A 23,890-nucleotide genomic window follows, 5' to 3' on the forward strand; every position below is an offset into this window, starting at 1 on the left:
CTGTGCATGCGCTCTGTGCGCTTCAGGACCTGAGCTGCTGCTCGATTTTAAAACTTACCTCGTTTTATTTTACTTTGTTTTTCTTTGCATTTTGCACCATTTTTAATCGCGCCTGGCCCTCACTTGCACTCTAACTCTGGGAATCACACCGCTGTTGGGCGGGTCCGCTTCCCGGCGTAATTCTTTCCAGTAGCGCCATATTGGAAGTACTTGGTGCCGCTTTTCGGCGCCAGCAGGTAGGCTTCACGCGCTAGTCGTCAGAAGGACGCTAGGCGTGTACTTAAGTGAGTCATGCTGACGCGCAGCCGTTACGCGCAGCGGGGACGCCTGATTGACGCCGGAGTTACGCCAGAGTTCAGCCCGTCTGCGCCCGTCCGCGCTGAGGACGGGCTGCAGGAAGGGCTGGACCCTGTGACTCCTGAGTGCTCCGTTGAGTCTTCTAGTGAGGATTTGTTTCGCGTCCTGTTGTCCCTTAGACCCCCGGCGCTCTTTTGCCACCATCGGCTTCCTCCGGAGGTCCTTTGTTTGGCGCGGGTCTGTCCCTCGTGTAAAACCTGTTTGAATATCTCTTCACAGGCGGCTGGAAAGTCGGGTCTCCCTCCCCCTGGCCCGCTCACCTTCCAATCTAAACAGGGCTTTCTGATCAATGCGAGGTCGCTGATCAAACACAATATAGACTTCCACGACTTTGTAACTACGAGACAACCTGACTGGGTCTTTGTTACTGAGACCTGGGCCTCGGAGTCTTCTGGTCATGACCTCCTGTTGGCTATTCCAGAAGGATATGCCTTTCAGAGGCTTGATAGAGTGCGATGCAGAGGTGGTGGACTGGCTATTCTCTTTAAGTCCGCACTCTCCTGCACTATAAAATCTCTATCGGTCTCCTCAGACCCATTTGAGGCCCTATACTTTTGTATTGGGAATGCCCCCTCGAGCTCCTTCACTGGAATTCTTCTATATAGACCCCCAGGATCCAGAACTAATTTTTGCCCTGAGCTTTTTAGAATTCTGGAACCATATTTTGGTAGATCTCATTTTACCATCCTGGGTGACACGAACTTCCATCTAGAGGATCTGGCGTCTAAGGACACATCCTCCCTAGTTAACCCCCTGGAAGCATGTGACTTTATCCAAAGAGTGCTCCATCCGACTCATAAGGCTGGCCACATCCTAGATGGGATATTTTCTAATGATTCTAGATTAACGGTCGGCGTACCTGTGCCGATAGTTTGGTCTGATCATTTAGCTGTTCCACTGTCCTTGGATATTTCTTGTTTAGAGGCTAATCTGGGTACTAACAAGAAATGTCTTAAAAGAAGCTTTAGGAACTTTACGAATGAGACATTGGCCCCTTTTATTCAAAGTACGAACATTTCATCCCTGCGGATGGTGGATGAAACGGCCCAAGAACTCGCAGACTCCATCACTAAAGCAGCTGATGAGTTGGCCCCCCCTTCACTTAAACATGTGGCACGACACAAGCCGACAGCCCCATGGTTTACGGAAGAACTTAGATTCTTCAGACAAAAATGTAGAAGGAAGGAACGATGCTGGCGCAAATCTTGGGATCCCAAAGACCGTGAAGTTTACAAGGGCCTGCTACGAGATTATAAGAACAGAGTAATTAAGGAGAAACAGGATTATTTTACCAACTTAACCTGTTCTCTCACGTCATCTATAGAGCTTTTTAAGATCGTTGACTCCTTATGCTCACTCCAGCTACCCGACCCTGTGGTTGCCTCACAGGAGCTATGCAATAACATCTCAGATTTCTTCTATAAAAAAATAGATGACATCTATGTGGCTCTTCAATCACAGAGGAACTCTCTTAGTGAGGAGGACTTCTCTCGAGTTCAACATCTGGAATCCTGGGATGCGGCTGCTCCCCAAGCCCTGAATCAATTTCCTATGCTCTCCTTGGAGGGTCTTAATCTCCTACTAGACAAAACAAAATCTGCTTCTCCTTTGGACCCGGTCCCTTTGAGAATACTAAAGAACTGTAGGGTTATTATTCTTCCTCCAATGTTGGAAATAATGAATGGGGCTTTGGAGCAAGGTATTTTCCCAGTGGCATGGAAGAGGGCCATTGTAAAACCCCTCCTTAAAAAGCCCACCCTTGACCCTGGTCTATTGAAGAACTTTAGGCCTATCTCTCTGTTGCCGGCGCCTGCCAAGATGTTGGAGGCTCATCTGAATTGTCACCTTTCCAACTTTTTGGACGCCTCAGGGTTTTTGGATGGGTCCCAACATGGTTTTAGAAAGCTGCATAGCACTGAGTCTGCCTTGACTAAGGTCGCAGATAACATCCGTCGGAAAGTCGATCTTGGGCAGACCACCGTGTTAGTCCTGCTGGATCTTACAGCAGCTTTTGAAACCCTGTCTCCCTTTACTCTAACATCTAGGTTAAGGGAGGCAGGGGTAGCAGGACCGGCTCTGAGTCTCCTGAACTCCTTTTTACATCAGCGAGAGCAGCGAGTGATGCTTGGGGATTACCTCTCCCCTGTTAAGTCGTTGCAATGTGAGGTGCCACAGGGGTCGGCATTGAGTCCGACCCTGTTTAATATCTACGTGGCCCCCCTTGCAAGACTAGTAAGATCTCAGGGGATGGAGGTAGTGTCGTATGCCGACGACACGCAGATTATGGTGTCCCTGACCCACTCTGTGAATGTCACCGCGTCCAGCTTTAAGGCCTGTATGCAACTTGTTGCAGACTGGATGGTTCTCAACTCATTAAAGTTGAACGGTGACAAAACGGAGGTCCTGGTCTTCGGCAAAGACCAGGGTATGTGGTCAGGTGAGTGGTGGCCTTCATCGCTAGGCATCTGCCCCACACCCACACAATCTGCTAGGAACCTAGGCGTCATTTTTGACACCCGGCTTTCCATGGAGCTTCAGGTAAATAGGACAGTGGCCACCTGTTGGGGGGTCATTAGGATTCTGAAAAGAATTGCTCACTATCTGTCCCCACAGGCACGTAAACAGGTTGTGATTGCCCTTGTTGGCTCAAGGCTTGATTATTGTAACTCACTCTATGCCGGGGCCAACAAGGGTATCCTACAACGCCTGCAGGTTGTACAAAACGCCGCGGCGCATTTTGTTTTGGCTCTCCCGTGGCGGTCCTCTTCGACCTTGGCAAGGAAGAATCTCCATTGGTTGCCTATCCCTTCCAGAGTTTCGTTTAAACTTCTCTGCCTTACTTACAGTGCCTTGAGGGCAGGCCCGAATGATGCTTTGGGATCCTTGCTATCCAGGTATGTCCCAAATAGATGTCTCCGCTCTCTCGAGCTTAACCAACTGGTAGTCCCACGCGCCAGGATGGCGAGATGGGGGAGCAAAGCCTTCTCCATTCTTGCACCCCAACTATGGAATGCTCTCCCCCTGGAGATAAAGTTACAGCCTTCACTGGATCTCTTCAGGAAAGCATTGAAAACTTGGTGCTTCATTAAAGCCTACCAGTGAGCTCCTGGTTCTGGTTGCCGTCAGCTAGTTTTTGAGTTAGGCGCCTTGACGCCCATTGGGCATAGCTGCGCGTAGACAAATAACATTTCATTCATTCATTCATGGTTGTGTCAGCCACTCTAAATAAATTCAGTGACATTTGAATCTATTGTTTTGAGGATATTTGTTGAATATCATTATGCTGTTTATGAATAAAGCGGCTCCTTAACCAGCAAAGGCCCTATATTTAGATCTTAAGATATAGTGTCAGTATTTTCAGTGGTTTCTCAATTCTGTAACTTCAGCTCCTGTAGTTATGACAGATTTAACAATGACATTCCATGATTCTCTGGCAGTAGAGACCATGGATGAAATGACTTACCTGTAACTTCAGTTCTCCAGCCTTGGTATCTTTCATATAGTCATATGCTTGAATCACTCCACGTTGTCAGACTGGGAATCCCTGATAACTTTAAACAGCAGTAAACAGTGTTAAAATGGTGAAGACTCAACAACAGTGTTTAGTTGCACCCCCACCTCCATATAGACAACTCAAATAGAAATGAGGTTAAAGTGCTAAGCTCTCTCTCTCCCCACAGAGGCCACAATAGCTCGTATATCGTAGATTGAGCAGAGTACTATATATAGGAACCTTTAACCATGCAGGAGGGAGAATGCCATGTGAATATATGAATTATATCAAGGCTGGAAAACTGGTGTTACAGGTAAGTAACTAATTTCTTCTCCAGCATTGGACCTTCTATACATTCAGTACATAACAGTTAGAATAAAGCGGGAAGTAGGTTCACCTTCACTGAAGCAGGTTGTGGAGGACTGTCTGCCCCACTGCTGAGAATGCTGCTATTTTCACATCCTGGCAGTAGTGCTTTCTGTGTGTGGGCCTGCTCTTCTAGGTGACTGCACGTAGGATGTCTTGTAGAGGCACACCAGCGTGGAGCACAGCAGTCTTCACTATGCTCTTGGTGGAATGAACCCTCACTCTTCCATCAAGTGGATGCTTCGTTTTTTTGTGGCACAAGGGGATGAAAGCTGACTCAACATGCTATCACCTGCTTAGACAGGGGTCAGCCTCTTCCTGTCTGGCCCGTATTTCCCAAATCCTACAATATGAGTGTAAAAATCATTACACTCGCAAGATGTACATAGGTGCATTAAATTTGATATGGACAAGACAAAAGACTTTTGTTGGGCATACTGTGCTCTTTAACACAGTACGTCTGGCAAATGTATGTCTTTTGTCTTGTAGTTGGTGGTAAATAGCGAATCCTAAAAGGGGAAAAGCACTCATTTGAGTGCTCCCTACGTAGCAAAATCGGTAATTTACCGATTCGGTATTTTAAGGAATCGGTCATTTACACCTACATCTCATTTTCCAAATACCGGTCGGTAACGACAGAAATTACCGAATTTCGGACGTTACCGACTGGTATTTGCCTACCTACATCTGGCCCACAGTGTGCTAGAATTTCCCCGTTGTTTACTCAGATTGTTGTTCATCATTCCTGGAGTGTTTTCTCAGAAAACTCCAATTTCATTCATCTGTTGAGGTGGCTACAGGTCGTTAAGGGTGGAAATCCAGCTCCAGGCACACCACCCTTCCTTTGATGTGCTACCTTCATGGAATTGCTTAGTACAGCACTTTTCACTGGCTTATGCCCCCCAGATAAGGGTGCATCACCCTTAGAAGACTATTTCTTATTTATTTTTCTTCAGTAAATATTGTATCAACCAGCCCTCTTTATCCTTCAGAATCATGGAAAGTTTTCCACATGTTGCAGCTTGAAGCCTTGTGCACTGGATAAAGCAATAAATACATTGCTTATATGACCCAACAGTATAGATACTTTTCTGTTCACAGATAGAGCAGGAGATGAAAATAGATGTTTTTGCATACCAGTCATGATGACAGTTGGTGACAGAGAAAAAGGCTCCCTGGGTGAGAAAATTGGTTTTACCAGAAAGTACCCAAGAAACAACTTGCAGTACTTGCAAAGCTGAAGATAGGGCTGGCTCAATTTTAGAATACACCAGAAAGGAAACTGAATAAGGTCCCTGAGTGGTTAAAGAAATGCTCTTCTAAGGAACTCCCTCACACAACATGCAGTAGAAATTTGAAATATGGTGGCTTCTAGGGGGAGTAGGGGAGCTTAGCATTTCCACATCATTGGCTGAAGTTTGGCCGACTTCAAATGAGGTGGATGTGATACTACACAAACACTGCTGTTTGGGCAAAGGGTAGTTTGAACACTGTGTATTGTTATTTAAAGGTACCGGGATTTTAAGCCTTCTTTGACACTGGTGCCTCATCAAAATTATCTTTTAAAGCATAAAGTATACATAAGGATTTCAGACTGATAAGATCATTGCAGGCTTATGGTGAAGAGCTAATAATTGTTATATTAATATGCTTGTTCTTGGGAAGGAACGTTGAACATGATTACACTGTTTAGTCTGAGGGAATATTTACAATTAAAGTGAGGAAAATCACTAATTGGTCTGGGTGAAAGTAGCTACAAGAATATATTAACCTAATTGGTTATTGTCAGGTTGAGAAAAAATGCACAAGCCCAACCCGTTAATAGTAATTGGAAACTGCCAGAGGCATAACAGTCTTGTCCCCATTTTCTCAGGGCCTGACTTCACCAAGGACACACACCTGCCCTGCTCAGTTTGTGTCAACTGTTCATAATGTGTTTCGAGCCACATACCTGCAGGCTAACTCCTCGTCGAAATTATACACAGGAATGTCCATTATTGAGGTGATTTAAATGTGCTCATGCCTAGAAACCTTAATTCCTGATAGAAGCTTTTTTAATTTGGCTTTGCCTGGCTGATTTTAACAACATTTCCTTGATTAATGTCTAATTTGTTCCTGGAAGATCTGGTACAAGTTCAGCCTGATTGGTCCAAAGCTTAGAACTAAGTATCCAATTATATATTTTAATTTCTTGTTCAAATTGACTTGCTTTCTCTTGTGCCAACTGTAACTGCTGCTTGTCATATCATACCCGTACTGATAACTAGAACCTGTACCCCTACATAATTGCTGCATGACATGAATTGAAATCATCATAAATGCAGTGCTTAACTTGCAAAAAAATATATATGTCATTGGCTCAACTTCTTCTTAGAAGTGTGCAGCCCATTGCTACTCCTGGAGTTGCTCGCTTCTACCCCAGGTACCACCCACAGATGTTGGTGATAGCAAGATACCCAACTACAGAAAGGAATGGCTGGTGAATTTATAAAGTCCTGGGGAATAAATAGCTTTCTCAAATCGGACCGTGCAATTCAGTTAAGTGAGTCTGACTATTTTGTAGACAGGTGTGGGCCTCAGAAGGGGTATTCCTCAGGGAAAGATTTTAAGAAACTGGGCAAATAGTCTATTTTTAAGCACAGGTTTCACATACATGGATTAAAATGTCAACAGTAATGCTAACGCGGGATTACTGGTTACTAATTATCTTACCAAATCCCTTTTCCTGTCGACTGAATCGTTGGTACCTGTCTTGAGTAAAAGGTAATCTCGAGGTAAACAATCAATTTAAGAACTTACACCACTCTAAATGACCACTGACCAAAATTAAGTTTTAAAGATTTAATATAAAGTCAAAGATAACTGAAGATACAAACTTCTCAAAATGAGATTCAAAAGGTATATCGGTATCACTATGAACATGAACTTCTTGAATAGTCTGAGTCTGAAGAACAAAATAATAAGTACAAGTTCGAATACCATCAGGGTTGCTAAAATGGATACAAGTTGCAACCTCAAAGTCATTACAGAAAAGAAAATTAAGGTTAGTCTGTCCCTACACTACACTAAATGACATCCCTACTTAGCAAGATCTTAACCCTCTAGGTGTCAGCCGTGGTGACTTCCTAAGAAGATCACGCACTTCTCTTTGTCTCTTCTCTGATAATGGGTCTCTCCTGATCAGCCTATCTGCCTACCCATCCGCTTCCTTAGGCTCCCAAAATCATCTGCTCTGCTCTCCTCCCGGGTCACTTTCCCTAATACCAAATCACATTTCCAATAGAAACGCCCCTTGGGACGCCCCTCACGTGGTACATCTTTCCGCGGCAAACTCCATGATGGTACTCTTGAAGACCCTCGTTAAAGTTGACCTTGGTTCCCAGGCAGCTTCTTCAGTGCGCTGATACCCCCTGAAATTCCTGGAAACTCCTACAGGCCTGCGCAAGGCGCCACTGAACAAAGTCCCTTTCATTCGAGCTGATTAGGACCCTCGCACCTGCATACAGCTCGTCCTGCAGTGGGCCTCAAATTCCAGACTTCACCATATCTTAGGCCATAAAACACTCTCAGAGCTCCATACTGGACACCTCACGACCTCTCCTCTAACGAGCACATGACGATTTAAACTACATGACATTATCTGCTCTGGCCTACTTGATTTACATGCAGCAGGTTCCTGCACTCCTAAAACGTTGACTTGATTTAAACAGCAAACATTCTTAACTAGCATACGTTTCTAAAATAACACATCTATAAAGCATATACTTTTAACCCTAAGTTCAATAGTACATTTTGAAAGAACCATGTCAACCTTGTCTCACATTATTTTAGCAGCACGTTTAGATTTGCTTGTGAATTGCCATGAGGCCTACACAAAATACTGGGTTTTAGAGTTACATTCAACTCTTACATTATTCCTTTAACATGAGAACATGAGGTTTTCATATTCATCCCAAACATTTCTACATTAGTCTCACACAGTTATGATTATTGTTACTCTACTTAAACATTCTATGCATTTCACCACTGAATATAAGACACTCGATGTATTTCACTTCTAAATATAAACACTCTGGTGCAAAGTACATGTTAACTAACTACGTGCTTGTAAATATGGCGTACTTATACATTTTTTTCAAACTTGTGCTCTCTCAGTCCCCCCTTTGATGACCTTTAGGGGTCATCATTACCATGACACCAAAATGTAGAACCTTTAAAGTGAAGACAGGGCAGTACCACTTCTTTTCATACTCTCTAATGCTTTCAGACTCTTATATTGAGTGTCCTGCATCGCTGTCAACTCTTCTTCCTGTTTTTTCATAGCTCTCTGTAACCTATTTGCTCTATACCATTGATACAAACGCACCAATCCCCACAAAGTGATTACACAAATCACTACTATGATGATGGGTTTCAATATGTACCAAACGATACCCTTTCCTAAGTTGGCAAACCAACTTCCAACTTTACCCATTCCATGGCCTACTTTTTCCCACACATTTACCTTTGCCAGGTCCTCAATTTCGTAGTGTATGGCAGTGATGTTTTGTATATACTTCTCTAGAGGCTTTGAATTGTCTGGAATGTAAGTACAACATTCCTGGACCTTCAAGGCCCTACAGACTCCTCCCTCTTTTGCTAACAGAACATCTAAAGCAAGTCGGTTCTGAAGAACCATTGCCCTAATCGATTGCATCTCCCCTTCTATCAGCATCAAGGACCTTGCAGTACTGGCAGACAGTCTATCTACGACTGTAGCTAACCTCCTGATCTTAATGTCATTCATTATCAATCCTAAGAAAGGGAATGCAGCACCTATTACATCTCCAACTACTTCTGCTGCACCCAGCCCTCGCTTCCATCTAGTTGATATTTCTTTCTTAGGCGTGTCTAAATTCTCAACATGATATATTTTAGGGAAGACAACAGCCAGATAGCATGATCCGTACCAATTATCTGGTAACTTCACATAGGCATATCTTCCACATACAAAATATACATTTGGTATTGCTTGCATCCCTTTCATGAAGTTCTTAGAGTAGTACTCCAATTGAAAAGCATGTTCGCAATTGACTTGTCCTACATAAACGTTTTCATAGTAGGAGTAACTCCTGTGAATGCACAGTTTCCCCCGTTTCTCCTTATCCAAAGCAATTGGACCAATACTTCCTTTTCGTTGTTGTGCCCTTTCTTCCTTGGTCCAATCTGTTTCTCCTTGTCCTGATGCCTTCAATACCTTCTGCTTCCTGTATCTAGTATCTACCTGTGCTATAAACTTTTTCTCAACTTCTGATATTTGACAAGTCAGATTGTTTATTCGAGCATGTGAAGTATCTAACGTTCTCCATGGAATAAACCATTTGTGTAACCTGTCTTCGCTTTTGTAGTAGTCCCATTTGTTCAAATGCTTGAAATTCGGAACCTCTGGCAATGTCGAGTCGAAATTCGAGAAGTAATACTCAAATCCGTCTCGTCCATAAAACATACTTAACAATAAACTGCACGTTATTCCATATGTCAACGGGAGATGATGGTATTTGATACCCTCCTCCACCGAAATTGGTAATTGCATACATACATAGCAGTCCTTTACCTCCATGGCATCAACATATTCATAAAGCAACTTAGCATAAGCATTTGACTTGTAATTCCCCTGTGACTCATCCATGTGTAACCTTTTTACTTCTGCATCTAACAACGCTTTGTCTTTCTCATTGATGTTTCCCTTCTCCTTAATAATGGTAGTTCTCGGTGTTGACACTCCCTTATCCTCCTTAACTGTGGTTCCATCCCCTTCGTGTCCCGCTAGGAATGAAACAGTTACCACTAAAATTATAAGAGAAACCACTACTCCTAAAAATGTAACAGCTATACATTTTGCCCTGCGGTTCGGGTTGCCAGCCTCCATGTTCTCAAACAGTGTAGTTTTCGACTTTCTTCCAGCATTCACTTCCTCTTCTTTTCAAACAAAGTCTTTCTCTCTTGCAATGTCTTTCTTGGAACACTTGGAAGCTTGACAATTTGTTTCCGCAAAACAGTTCAAAGTCCAGTAGAAAATAGACAACCCTAGCCCTTCTGCATCCACTAAAATGAAACCCCTATCACTTTTCTTCTTCCACTCGGCGCTAGGTTATCTTGCAACAATTCACAATTTCTTTTCAAAAGTCTTATTTTCGTCTGAAGTTATGTATGACTCAAGGAGTGACACTACTTCTTCATAAACGTCCATCCGAAGTATCATTCCCTCAGGTTCTGGACAGTTCGTACCACACCATGGAAAGTCAACCTTTTCTAGGATTATTCTCCTTATTTCGCTCAAGACAAGTGGACGGACGAAATTGAGAGTTAGCGTTTTTTCAATTTCTAATCCTGGTACTATCAGTTCTATATCCACAATTACAAAGGGGTCCGTTCTAATCAAGATCACTTTCTTCACTTTTCCAGATCTGCACCCCCTTGAAGACATTCGCAATATGATCTTAGTCCACAACAATAAGCACTCCTAGCAATTCTACTACTCGTTCAAGCATTTCCAAACGAAGAAGAGTTCCCTCCAATATTGGATATCGTGAACAGCAAACTGGAAACTCAACTGTCTCTAAAAGCAATTTTCTTATTCCACTCAGGAGAGCAGGATGAACGATGTTGAGTGTCAGCAACCTTTCGGTCTCCGCTCCTGGCAGTAGAAACTTTATTTGCACTGTGATGATCGGGTCAGTTCTGATCAGTTCCACTTCCCTGATCCTCCCTGTTCTGTGTCTCCCAGACATCTGCAACAAGGTAGGTCCAGTCGGGAGTAGAGTATCTTCTGCTAGGCACTCGCACCCTACTTGATCTTCTAAGACCCTCCTCGGCTTGATCCTGGATATCTTCTTCTGGATCTGAGTCTTCGGATATAGGAGTAAGCGTTTCTTCTTGGGCCGACCTCAAACTTAGCCTTCTTCTTCTTGTTGGCCAAGTGGCAGCTCCAAGCCTTATTCTCCTATTCCTTGTCCTCCCACTTGGTTCTTGATCGCTCCGATACGGATCTGAGTCTGAGTCGTATTCACTTCTGCTCTCTCCTTCAGTTGCGTCTTCTGTCTCACTGCCGTCCTGCCTTCGCTCTTCTTCTGAATCCGATGCGTTCCCAACTTCCTCCGACACCTCCTCAGCTGCCTCAATCCCTTCTTGCGACTCTTCTTCCACTTCCGGGCTTTCGTCTGGGATGGGAGCTGTTCCTTCTAGAGGTGCTGGAACTCTTCTAGTATGGGATGCATGGATCCAATTTGGCAGCCCCCCGCACTTCACCGCGGTGTTCGTGATCAGAATTACCTGAAAGGGCCCACGCCAGCGAACATCTAGGCAGTTCTTCCGGACGTGTTTTTTAACCAGGACCCAGTCCCCTGGGTTCAGGTCATGACACAGGTTCCTCGCTGTTGGAACTTCAGCCGCATGCACCTGAAGGGACACAGAATGGATGGCGTCAGACAGTCCTTTACAATAATCCAAGATCAGATCATCTGTAATATTCAATAGAGCAGTAGTTGGAACTGTAGGAAGTCTCATGGCCCTCCCCATCAGGATCTCGTGGGGAGAGAGACCTGTCCTCCTATCAGGTGTGCTGCGCATGCTCATGAGCACCAATGGAAGAGCATCTGGCCAACTCAAAGATGTGGATGCCACTACTTTAGCCAATCTATTCTTCAAAGTGCCATTCACTTGTTCCACAATTCCTGAAGCTTCTGGTCGATAACTACAATGCAGCTTTTGATCGATATTCAGCGTGGAGCACAACATCTTCACTATTTCGCTGTTAAAATGTTTTCCTCTGTCCGATTCCAAAGAGGCAGGCACCCCGAAGCGCGGTATCAACTCCCTGAGCAACAATTTAGCCACTGTGAGAGTATCGCACCTACGTGTAGGGTACGCCTCAACCCATCTGGAAAATACGCATACAATCACCAATACATACCGAAGGCGATTGACTCTTGGCATTTCAATGAAATCTAGTTGCATTCTATTGAAAGGCCCCCCTGACCTCCCAATGTGACTCAGTGTGACTGGTGTTCGTTTGCCTACGTTCAGTTGTTGGCAGGTAACACATCGCTTACATACTGATTCTGCTGCTATTCTGAATTTCGGGCAATACCAAGTCTGCCTAAAAACTCTCATCATAGCATCCCTTCCTAGATGTACTGGACCATGTATTTCTCTCGCCATGGGATTAGCTAATTCTTCAGGTAACACAGCTCTCCCATCTGCTGAAACCCAAAAATCCATTTCACTTCGTACACAGCCTGCTATTTCCCATGCCTTTTTCTCTTTTTCAGGTGCGTTCTCCTGCATTATTCTTAAATCCTCCCAAGTGTCTACAGTTTCTAACATCATACTTAATTCAGTCTTTTCTTCTGCACCTTCTATTTCCACCTTTGAGAAAGAATAACTTTGTTCCGCACAATAGCGTGCGACTTCATCAGCGTATCTATTACCTTGTGACACAAAATCTGTATTCTTAGTATGAGCTACACACTTCACTACTGCAATATCAACAGGACCTTGTAATGCTTCTATCAGCAATCTCACAAATTCTCCATTTCGAATGGGCGAACCAGAGGAGGTCATGTAACCCCTCTGAGACCACAACTGCCCGAAATCATGAACCACACCGAAACCATATTGGCTGTCCGTGTAGATGGTGACTCTCTTTCCATTTCCTGCTATGCAGGCACGAGTTAGGGCAATAATCTCTGCTACCTGTGCGGAATGTACTCCTTCCAGGCAAGCGGCTTCCACAACTCCAGTAATGGTACAAACAGCATAAGCTGCTCTTAACCGACCAGTATCGTCTCTTAAACATGAGCCATCAACAAAGTAAATTTCATCGGGGTCAGACAATGGCTCATCCACTATATCTGGTCTGGGTTTCGTGCATAGTTCAGTCACATCAAGGCAATCGTGGTCTTCACATCCTTCGCCTTCTATTACAGTAGGTAATGGCATCAAAGTAGCAGGATTCAAGACAGAGCATCTCCTGAGAGTCACGTTTTCTGCGGCAAGTATAACTTGCTCATAACGCGTGAGCCTACTATTGGTCAGATGCTGCGTCTTCGTCCTGGTCATTAACAATTCAACTGAATGCGGTACATACACCACTACTGGATGTCCCATTACAATACTTTCGCTCCTTTCAATGCTGACACCCGTTGCAGCAACGGATTTGAGACATCCGGGCAACGCTGCGGCTACTGGATCTAATGTAGCCGAAAAATATGCAACTGGTCTACGGGCATTACCGTGGGTCTGTGCCAAGACTGACAAAGCACATCCCTCTCTCTCACAGCAATAGAGTGAAAACGACTTTTCATAATCTGGCATTCCCAGAGCCGGAGCACGACATAAATCGTCTCTCAGCTGTAAAAACGCCACCAGACATTCTTCATCCCATGGTACCGGATCACTCACCTCCTTGTGCGTCAGTTTCTGTAAGGGCTTTGCTTTCAGTGAAAAGTTAACTATCCACTGTCGGCAGTAACCCACCATTCCTAAGAACATTCTAACTTCTCTCTGAGTTGTAGGCGCATTCATTTTCATTATCGCCTCAATCCTCTCTGGGGACACCTTACGTTTCCCTTTTTCTAACCTGTGCCCTAGATACTGTACTTCTGTCAGACAATACTGTAACTTGCTCGGAGATACCTTATGTCCATTTTCAGCTAAATGATTCAGTAAGGCAATTGAATCTACTTTACAAGCTTCCTCTGTTTCTGACGCAACAAGTAGGTCATCTATGTACTGTACCAGAACCGAGTTCTGTGGCAGTACTAGATTCTCAAGATTCTTCTTCAACAACTGATTAAAGATGGATGGACTGTCTGTGAATCCTTGTGGAATTCGACACCATGTTAAAACGCGATCTTCCATTTTAAACGCAAAAAGGTACCTGCTCTCTTCATCCAATGGGATTGAAAAGAAAGCCTGACAAAGATCTATCACTGTGAACCATTCTGCTTGACATGGTATTTGAAACAATATTACTGATGGATTCGGTACCACGGGACAACATGAAACGACTATGTTGTTAATCTTTCGTAAATCCTGAACTATCCTAAACTTCCCACTAGGTTTCTGCAAACCCATAATCGGGGAGTTACAAGGACTGCCCACGATTTCCTTCAGTATTCCCTGCTGTATCATTGACTCGATCACAGGCTTTATTCCCGCAATCGTTTCCTGGGACAATTTGTATTGAGGCGTTCTTGGAAACTCAACATTTGGTTTTACCAGAATTTTTACCGGTTCTACCCCTTTAATCAATCCTATATCTTCTCCTGTGAAATCCCACACCTCTGACGCCACTGCATCTCTTAAGTCTTGTGGAAGATCTTCTACAGTCAGAGTAGGATATAGTTCTACACAGAATTTTGAATTGGCCACCTTAAAGGTAGCATCATCGTCGGTAGTCTGTACCTCCACTCCTTGTGGGGTGCAGTATATGGTGCAATTCAATTTGCATAACAAATCCCTACCTAACAGACATACCGGACTCGAGTCACAAACCACAAACTGATGTTCGTTCATGTGGTTTCCAATTTTCACAGACACTGGTTCTGTCAAGGGACTAGTCATTCTTTTATTTGCGACTCCTACCACTTGAATTGTTTCCCCTGACATTGGCAAGTCTGGAACTACCGCTGATCTCAGAGTCGAACGAGTAGCCCCAGTGTCCACTAAGAATGTAGTGGGACACCCTGCCACTTCTGCCTCAACAAATGGCCCCCTCTGATCCACTTCTAGAACTGCCCCGAGGGTACAGTCCTCTTCACTGCTCACCCGTTGTCCTGTCAATGGATCAATGTAATAACATTTTTCTTCCTCGATAAACAGAGGCATTTGTTTAAAGACCTTTCCTCCAGCTGCTATCTTCGGTGGCTGTGGGAATTGGGCCCGTGGAGCCGAAGTCCCCCCTTTGGCCACCTTACTGCTTGGGACTGTCACTTTTTGCACTGGGTCTTCTTGGACCTGCTCTTCTACTTCTTGCTCACCGTTTTCAGGGTTAAAGGGACACTCGCGTCGCCAATGCCCCACCTGGTGACACAGATGACACTTTGTCGTTTTCTTTAAAGTGGCAAAGTCTATCCTAGGTCTCTGCCCTTCTTCATTATCTTTGTTCTGACCATTTGGTTTTCGTCCCATCCCCTGCTTCTGCTGGCCACCCTTCCCAGCGGACTGCATTTGCACCACCATCAATTTCTCCTTTAGATTCTTGGCTTTAGAATCTATCTCGTCACTGCAGTACCTCGCATATCGTAAAATCTCATCTAGTGGTTTGTTCTGCCAACAGATTAAATGTTGCTGTATCATCAGACAAATATCAGGTCTCAACCCCAATACAAACTTTGACACGAACTGCCCTATGTCTTTGGGATCCATTACATCTAGTCCACTGTATTGCTTGAATGTTTTCAACAATCTTTCATAAAACTCGTGAACTGTCTCCTTGGGTTCCTGCCTTGTTCGGTCTATTTTTACCCAATCTATATCCTGTGGTGGTACCTTATCTTTCAGCCATGCTATTACCCTTTCATACTTTCGCATGACAATCTCAGATGGTCCATTTGTTCGAACATCTCTCAATGGTTCAGCATTTGGCCATTCGACACTAGTCTTACAAGGGGTCCACAAATCAGATGGGACCACGATGTCAAACAACGTGTTCAAATCTATCCACAGTACTTTCGAAATTTTAACAAACCTCTCTACCTGCTTATACCACTCGACTGGGTTGTCCCGTAACTTCGGAAATGAGTTGGTAAATGCGGCTAAGTCTCCTCTACTCCAGGGCACATGTACATAATTTCCATTTGATATTTCTCGCAAAGGGAATGCCTCCATCTGCATTACCCTTCCCTCAGGGGTCATCACATTTGTACTTCGCCTAACTGTACCCTTTTTCGACCACCTTTCTTCCCATTTATCCAGTTCTCTCCACACTCTTATCCCTGTTACCAACTCTCTTATGTGTGTTTTTAATCCAGCAGTTCTCTTCTCATCTAGATCTTGGTCTGCGTACTGTAATCTGTGGTTGCTCTGCAATGCCCTTGTCCTAGACAAATCCACGGCATACTTGTCTGCCAAATCAGTCAGTTTTTCATGAACCGTTCTAGCTTTCCTAGTAATATCCTTTGCCATGAACAATAACTCATCCTGTTCATACAATTCTATCCTCTCCAAAGGCAATGTTCCATCTATTATCTCATCAACATCTGATTTTAAACTGGTAACATCAAGCCTTTTTGCCTTTATTTCAGCTTTCAAGACACTCAATTTAGCTCCTCCATCTGCATCTCTCCCATCCCAGCTCCGAGATCTACGTTTAGGTATTGGTGAATTATAGGGAGTCCTCCCCTGTTCCCATCTCTCTAAGTCCCATGCCTTTCCATCTTCTCGGGGTGGGTGGTGAAACACTCCTTCATGCCTCCCAGCCTCTCTCTCTCCATCCTGGCTAGTTTCACGGGATTGAGGATAAGAGGTTCTATTACTCCCTCTTTCTTCCCTACTTCCCTGTGCTTCCTGAGTATTCGAGGCGCGGCGGGACCTATCGCTGTTCTCCTTTCTCCAATGTTGAACGTCTTCCCCAAGGGTATGATGAAGGCACCTAAACCTATTCTGGAAATTCCGTACCGCCTCATCTCCTCCGTTCCCCCAGAGACGGGACATTTCCTCACATTCTACAATCCTAGTATTTTGTTCCGACTGTTCTCTCTGATTTGTAGGACCTGCATCCCCTCTATTCTCTTGACTTTGGCCTTCCCGGCCCTGACTGCTTTCGCTGGCCCCACAATGAGATACAGTCCCGTTTCCCCTGCTTTCCCACTCTGGTTCCGTTCTTGTCCTGTTACTCGGAGATACTATGGACCCGTCCCATTCCCTCAAATCAGCTCTTAACTCTGAAAAAGATCTTGGCCGCGGTCCCCTTAGATCCATTGGTCCTCTCGGACCTCCCTGTTCTGAATTGGGACCGACAGTTGTGTCTAATGGGGTGTTCCACGTTACCGAACCTGGTAATTGTTTCCATGCATTCGTCACATTATTCCTCCTTTCCATCTCAATCCTTTCCCTATCCAATTGCCTTTGTTGTTCCCCTCTATCTCTCTCAGAATTATAGATCGAAACTATGGGTCCTATGGTAACAGGCACTTGAAGAGCGTCTGGCAATCCCACAGACTCAACCCTTTCTGTGGTTGGCGTTTTCTGCACCACAAACCTTCCCACTACACTCTGTACAGTGTTGTTTGGAGGTGTTTCTCCGCCTTTGCTAGGTGTCCATTCCGATATAGGGAGTGGTGTATACCCCTCTATCTCATTCCCATCTTCCCTTGCGAGCCCTCTATCTTCTATCAATCCCACTCTCGGAGGTGGTCTATCCATCAACAATCTGTTTATCAGATTGTCCTCCGACTCGCTTTCCTCGTCTTCTTCCATGAGGTTTCCTCCTCCTGACACCTCCCTCATCGGATACATTTTCTCCACCTCAATAGCCTGTACCCTCCAACGCTTTTCCTCCTCATCCCATTTGGAATCTCGCACTGCCCTTACCGATCGCGTCAGCCTTTGTTGACGCCTGTTCAAATTTCGGTCGTGTGCAGCCTTAATCCATGCATTAAGAGCCTCAAACTGTGTTGGTCTGGGAGAGGGTTTCAATGAGGACATGGTTGCTTTTAGCCGATGTAACACCTCTAACTTAAACGTTCCATACTTCGGGAACTGCATTTCCTCATTTCCTTCCGTAAGCTTATTCCAAGCCCCAATCCACAATATCGTATGCAGCCCAACATTCGTTGCCATATAATGAGCTGGCGTACCCTCTGGGGGAGCCTCTTCCCCGTAATAATGTTCACTTCGTTTACGTTTAAAAATCCCTTTCAAACACTTAAAACACTTCATGATTTCTCTTTTCTCCGCGTTTGTTTACTTCCTGATGATATTCCACCAATCTCAGCGCTGTTCTCACTAACTGGCCTATCCGTACGCGACTTTCCTCCGACGTCACGCTAGCCGCCCAACCAGAGCGCGGCTCTAGCTAACGTCACACCAACCGCTCAATCAGAGCGCGGCTCTAGCCGACGTCACCCGTCCCCCTTCGCAGCAGTTCCCCTCCTTTCTCAGCTCGTCTCCTCGGTCATGCACGCATCCCATTCATACTCTGAAAAATGATTACTTCCGTCCAAGCGATCACCTTTCTTTGACTGTACGCCCACAGTCTTTCTGTAGTTGTCACCCTAACTTGGCGAGATGTCTTTCCGTTTACTTCCAGACAATCGCCTTCTCCGATAGGTTACTCACACGCAGTAACTTTCGACCAGCGTCCGTTACTCATACACTCACTCTTACACTCCCCCTATCTTGGATCCACGGCGGTCAATGGTACCTCGTGACCTCCGTACTATGGTCGACAACTACCCTGGATGTTCGATACACCCAAAACCACTTAAGCTCTGGCCTGAACTTAAGATTTCACCAGTACACCCGTTTACCAGGTTACCAGTTTACCAGGTTGCGCGCGCTCACAACCTTCTCTCTTTCACACTACAGGCATTCAACTCCGCAAGACATTACAATACAAATACAACACAAAACACCGCAATCTGTTCACGCATGACCCTTTTTATACTCACTCTCCGATACTGCTGCTTTTCTCGCACCGTCTGCACCTTTCGGCACACGATTCTTCCGCTGCTCGTCTCTCGACGTCTCGGGCCTTGGGGTAAACTAACCTCTCTAGATTACCTTCCTCAAGAAGATAACCATCCTCACTCTGCTACCAACTGCTAACGCGGGATTACTGGTTACTAATTATCTTACCAAATCCCTTTTCCTGTCGACTGAATCGTTGGTACCTGTCTTGAGTAAAAGGTAATCTCGAGGTAAACAATCAATTTAAGAACTTACACCACTCTAAATGACCACTGACCAAAATTAAGTTTTAAAGATTTAATATAAAGTCAAAGATAACTGAAGATACAAACTTCTCAAAATGAGATTCAAAAGGTATATCGGTATCACTATGAACATGAACTTCTTGAATAGTCTGAGTCTGAAGAACAAAATAATAAGTACAAGTTCGAATACCATCAGGGTTGCTAAAATGGATACAAGTTGCAACCTCAAAGTCATTACAGAAAAGAAAATTAAGGTTAGTCTGTCCCTACACTACACTAAATGACATCCCTACTTAGCAAGATCTTAACCCTCTAGGTGTCAGCCGTGGTGACTTCCTAAGAAGATCACGCACTTCTCTTTGTCTCTTCTCTGATAATGGGTCTCTCCTGATCAGCCTATCTGCCTACCCATCCGCTTCCTTAGGCTCCCAAAATCATCTGCTCTGCTCTCCTCCCGGGTCACTTTCCCTAATACCAAATCACATTTCCAATAGAAACGCCCCTTGGGACGCCCCTCACGTGGTACATCTTTCCGCGGCAAACTCCATGATGGTACTCTTGAAGACCCTCGTTAAAGTTGACCTTGGTTCCCAGGCAGCTTCTTCAGTGCGCTGATACCCCCTGAAATTCCTGGAAACTCCTACAGGCCTGCGCAAGGCGCCACTGAACAAAGTCCCTTTCATTCGAGCTGATTAGGACCCTCGCACCTGCATACAGCTCGTCCTGCAGTGGGCCTCAAATTCCAGACTTCACCATATCTTAGGCCATAAAACACTCTCAGAGCTCCATACTGGACACCTCACGACCTCTCCTCTAACGAGCACATGACGATTTAAACTACATGACATTATCTGCTCTGGCCTACTTGATTTACATGCAGCAGGTTCCTGCACTCCTAAAACGTTGACTTGATTTAAACAGCAAACATTCTTAACTAGCATACGTTTCTAAAATAACACATCTATAAAGCATATACTTTTAACCCTAAGTTCAATAGTACATTTTGAAAGAACCATGTCAACCTTGTCTCACATTATTTTAGCAGCACGTTTAGATTTGCTTGTGAATTGCCATGAGGCCTACACAAAATACTGGGTTTTAGAGTTACATTCAACTCTTACATTATTCCTTTAACATGAGAACATGAGGTTTTCATATTCATCCCAAACATTTCTACATTAGTCTCACACAGTTATGATTATTGTTACTCTACTTAAACATTCTATGCATTTCACCACTGAATATAAGACACTCGATGTATTTCACTTCTAAATATAAACACTCTGGTGCAAAGTACATGTTAACTAACTACGTGCTTGTAAATATGGCGTACTTATACATTTTTTTCAAACTTGTGCTCTCTCAGTAATGAACAACTCCAGGACTTTTGTAGTGTGCCAGACAATGCTTACCCTCCACAGGAGTTACTGGGGCTTACCGTCCCCAGGAGGTCTTTGAAAAATGGTCGTAATATAAAAGGTTTTCAGCAAATTTTCCCTTGAAATTGGTTAAAGTGCCATATCTGTTATAGTCAGTAATTTCACATGACCTATCATTTTTCAAAATAAATACATCTTTCTTCACTTAATTTTTCCCTCCATCCCTTCCAAGTAGATTCCGAGAACCTGCTTGTAAGAGCAGGGTGGAGAAATCAAAAGGTATACAAATCTCACAATCCCATGAACTAGAAAGGCGTTCTAGACAAATCCTACTTGATTATACAGTAACACGACTCTTGAATTAAAGAAAGTTTACAATATGAAACGAGCTATACCAATCATATATGTGAAGGCTCCTTTCAGCATTAGAGGATGAAGTATGCTACTGTGCAGGGGGTCATATCTCACTTTGTGCTTAGGACACGAATAAGGTGTGGTGTACGTGAGAGGAAATAGTCCACATTTGGGGAATAAGAAGACATTAGGTATAAGGCTAAGTCAGTCTTGACATTTATGCATGCAGTAGCACGCTGCATTCTCTTTCTCCCCTCTGGGCCTCTCTTTCTGTCTGTTCTTGTGCTCTTTGACTGTGTGCCCAAAGAGTCGTGGGTGGCCACCACCTGCTGCGCATGACCTGTGGTCTTGATTTTCAGTTTCAGGTCCCAAAATGGACCATGGCAGAAAAAGTCCCTGGTTCAAGTGGATTTGGTTAATTGTTTACATTTTTGTTCACAGAAGATGCGCAGATCAGTAGTCCAGATATCTTTCTATGTGTCATTGACAGGTCCATTTGAGGTCTATAATTCTCACTTTCCTGACACTCATTTCTTGAATAACCATCCATTGTATTACCAAACCAAGCAAAGGCACTGCCTTTCCATAATATAAAGGTCAAGTTTCATATACACATTGGTGTAATTCCAGTCTGCCATTTTGTCTGTAATGCAATATTCCTATGGTAGTTAAAATCGACCTATCCTCCACCTTCTTTTGTGCCGCTTGATGGATATGAACGAAACCTTCCCAGACAAATACAAATCACATAAACATGTTTATGGATAGTTTTTATGAGATTTTTATAATAGCCCCCACATTACTAGTAAATTAAAAGTAATGGCCTTTTAGTGGAAAGTCAGACCTAACTATAACTTCAGACGTGATATGTCCTTCTCTTTATTAAGAAACACATTCTAACATGTGAAAGGGAGAGCTAAGCTTTTCTCGCCAAGATGCGCTACCAACTCGAACTGATTGAAATTAGAATGCTTAGTTTTTGGTTACGGTTCATGAATAGAATATCAATTAAACAATAGACAACTGCAAAGCTGGGCACAGTGGATTGGGGCACTCATGAAAGCCATACTTTACAGGGATTTATGAAATATTTTCATTGTTTATGAGTCCTCTGAAGAATGGGTTTAGGAGCTTATACTACAAAATTTTGTAGTTTTGTACATCCGAACTATGTAATTCATATATAAATATATATGTTAGATGAGGCAGGAGTAGCGCCTCTTCCATGGACAATACATTTTTTGTTTTCTTGATAATTTTGGCACTGATCAACAAAACTGCATGAAATTTGCCACAAACTAATAAAGTCAGCAGATTTCTGTTTGCTGTGATAGATTTCATTCATTTACGTCTTGGGTGGAGGGTGGGCCAGAGTGAGAGTGGTGCAAAAAGTATTATTCCCATTTTAATTTCCATAGGATGCTTTACTCTCTAACAGTAAGACACTAGTTTTGCAGATGTATCTCAATTAAAATTCATAAGATCTCTCAATCAAAGTTAGATATATCTTGATAGTGAGGAATGTGTTTTTCATTTTTTCTATTAGCACAATAAAATGTTATGAGTGTGCACTGAATCTGGCAGGTGCTTTGCATGTTTTAATTACTCCTGGTATTCTGAAATTTGTGGAGATTCCTCAACAGGGGTAGAGTACAAAGGCTCTTGTTAGAACCACCAATTTCAGTTGCGATATATATATATTTCTTTGTTAATCTTTCTTACTGAAAGGCCCTACACCCAACGTGCTAATCATAGGGGAGGTTGGTTGTTCGCATAGGATTGGGCTGTAAGCCATACATACGGGGTTTTGGCCCCCAACCACTTCTTGGGCACGGGGCGTGGCAAAAGGTAAGACCTGGCAGTGGGGGATACCCTCTCCCCCTCTCCTGTGGACCACCCCCAGTGGGTAGGCCTAGCCTATGGCCAGCTGTTGAATGTGGTATATTATCAACTTTTGGGTGTGGCATGTGATGAAAAAACAGATATTAACTAAAAAATAGACGATTAAAGTGAAGTGATTGGCTTTGGTAGTAAGATCTTAAAATATTTTTAAAAAACACTATGAATTTCACTTAAAACACTATTAAATTACAGATATGTTCACAAACCAAAACTTAAAAAACACTGCAATTCGTCAGTTATGGATGGGTAGACTAACCATAAATCACACCCAAGTCATGCACTGCTTATAACCTCACATAGGACACCATTTACGAAATCTCAAACGACATTGCAGATGTGCACACAGACACGCCTACACACACTGATACAAATATTTATATGCCTACAAGGATACATTGAAATCTCATTAGTCGTGCAAATCTAAAACTCTTAACAGAGTAGTTGCAAAACTGAATAGACCTTTCCTTCTTCAGTGTAGCCCACTGATATGAGGCAGATAGCCACAATACCCAGTTTACTGCTTTTCCTGGTATTTTTGTCTCCTTTCAAAGTTACTGTATGTAATCTTTTTTGCAGTTAGGACTTCTCGCATCAAAAACGGTTGTTTACCAAATGAAAACATTTCGAAAGCTGACTCCAAATTGAAAGTTGCTGACTTTGATGAGTCAATAATATACTTTTCCAATATTATATTCAATCTTTCAAAAATATTTCCCCAAACTATTTAATCTTTACATGTGTGAAACATTTGGGAAATAATACTGTACGACAAGTGACTTTAGTGTCACAAAACGAATTACCATATTTGTGTAGATTCTATTGGCAAATCTGTAACATGCCAGGCAACAAGTGCTTTAGGAAATTACTTTGAAAATTGTTGGCTTCCTCCAAATACAATTGTTCCATTTCAATTCAGTTTTTATTATCTAATTCACAAAAATTTTACTGTGAGAAGGTGGGACTTACTCTTAACTTATTCCTAAATGTCCAGAAGTAAATCGCAGTTACTTATGGAGAAAAGCTTTATGAATCTGGCTGTTCGATTTTACCTGCCAATCTCCTGGGATATTCAATAGTGTGATGAACCATATCTCACAAGAGATGTTGTGAATAATCCATTA

At 43.5% G+C, this 23,890-nt stretch overlaps 1 protein-coding gene across 2 annotated transcripts in view; it reads left to right on the forward strand.

The window, feature by feature from the left end:
• Nucleotides 1-23,890, forward strand: part of LOC144784313 (ankyrin repeat and fibronectin type-III domain-containing protein 1-like) — a 2,450,348-nt gene that overhangs the window by 2,423,229 nt on the left and 3,229 nt on the right. The window lies entirely within an intron of this gene.

This window comes from Lissotriton helveticus, chromosome 10 (assembly GCF_964261635.1).
Source record: "Lissotriton helveticus chromosome 10, aLisHel1.1, whole genome shotgun sequence".
NCBI classification, from domain to species: domain Eukaryota; kingdom Metazoa; phylum Chordata; class Amphibia; order Caudata; family Salamandridae; genus Lissotriton; species Lissotriton helveticus.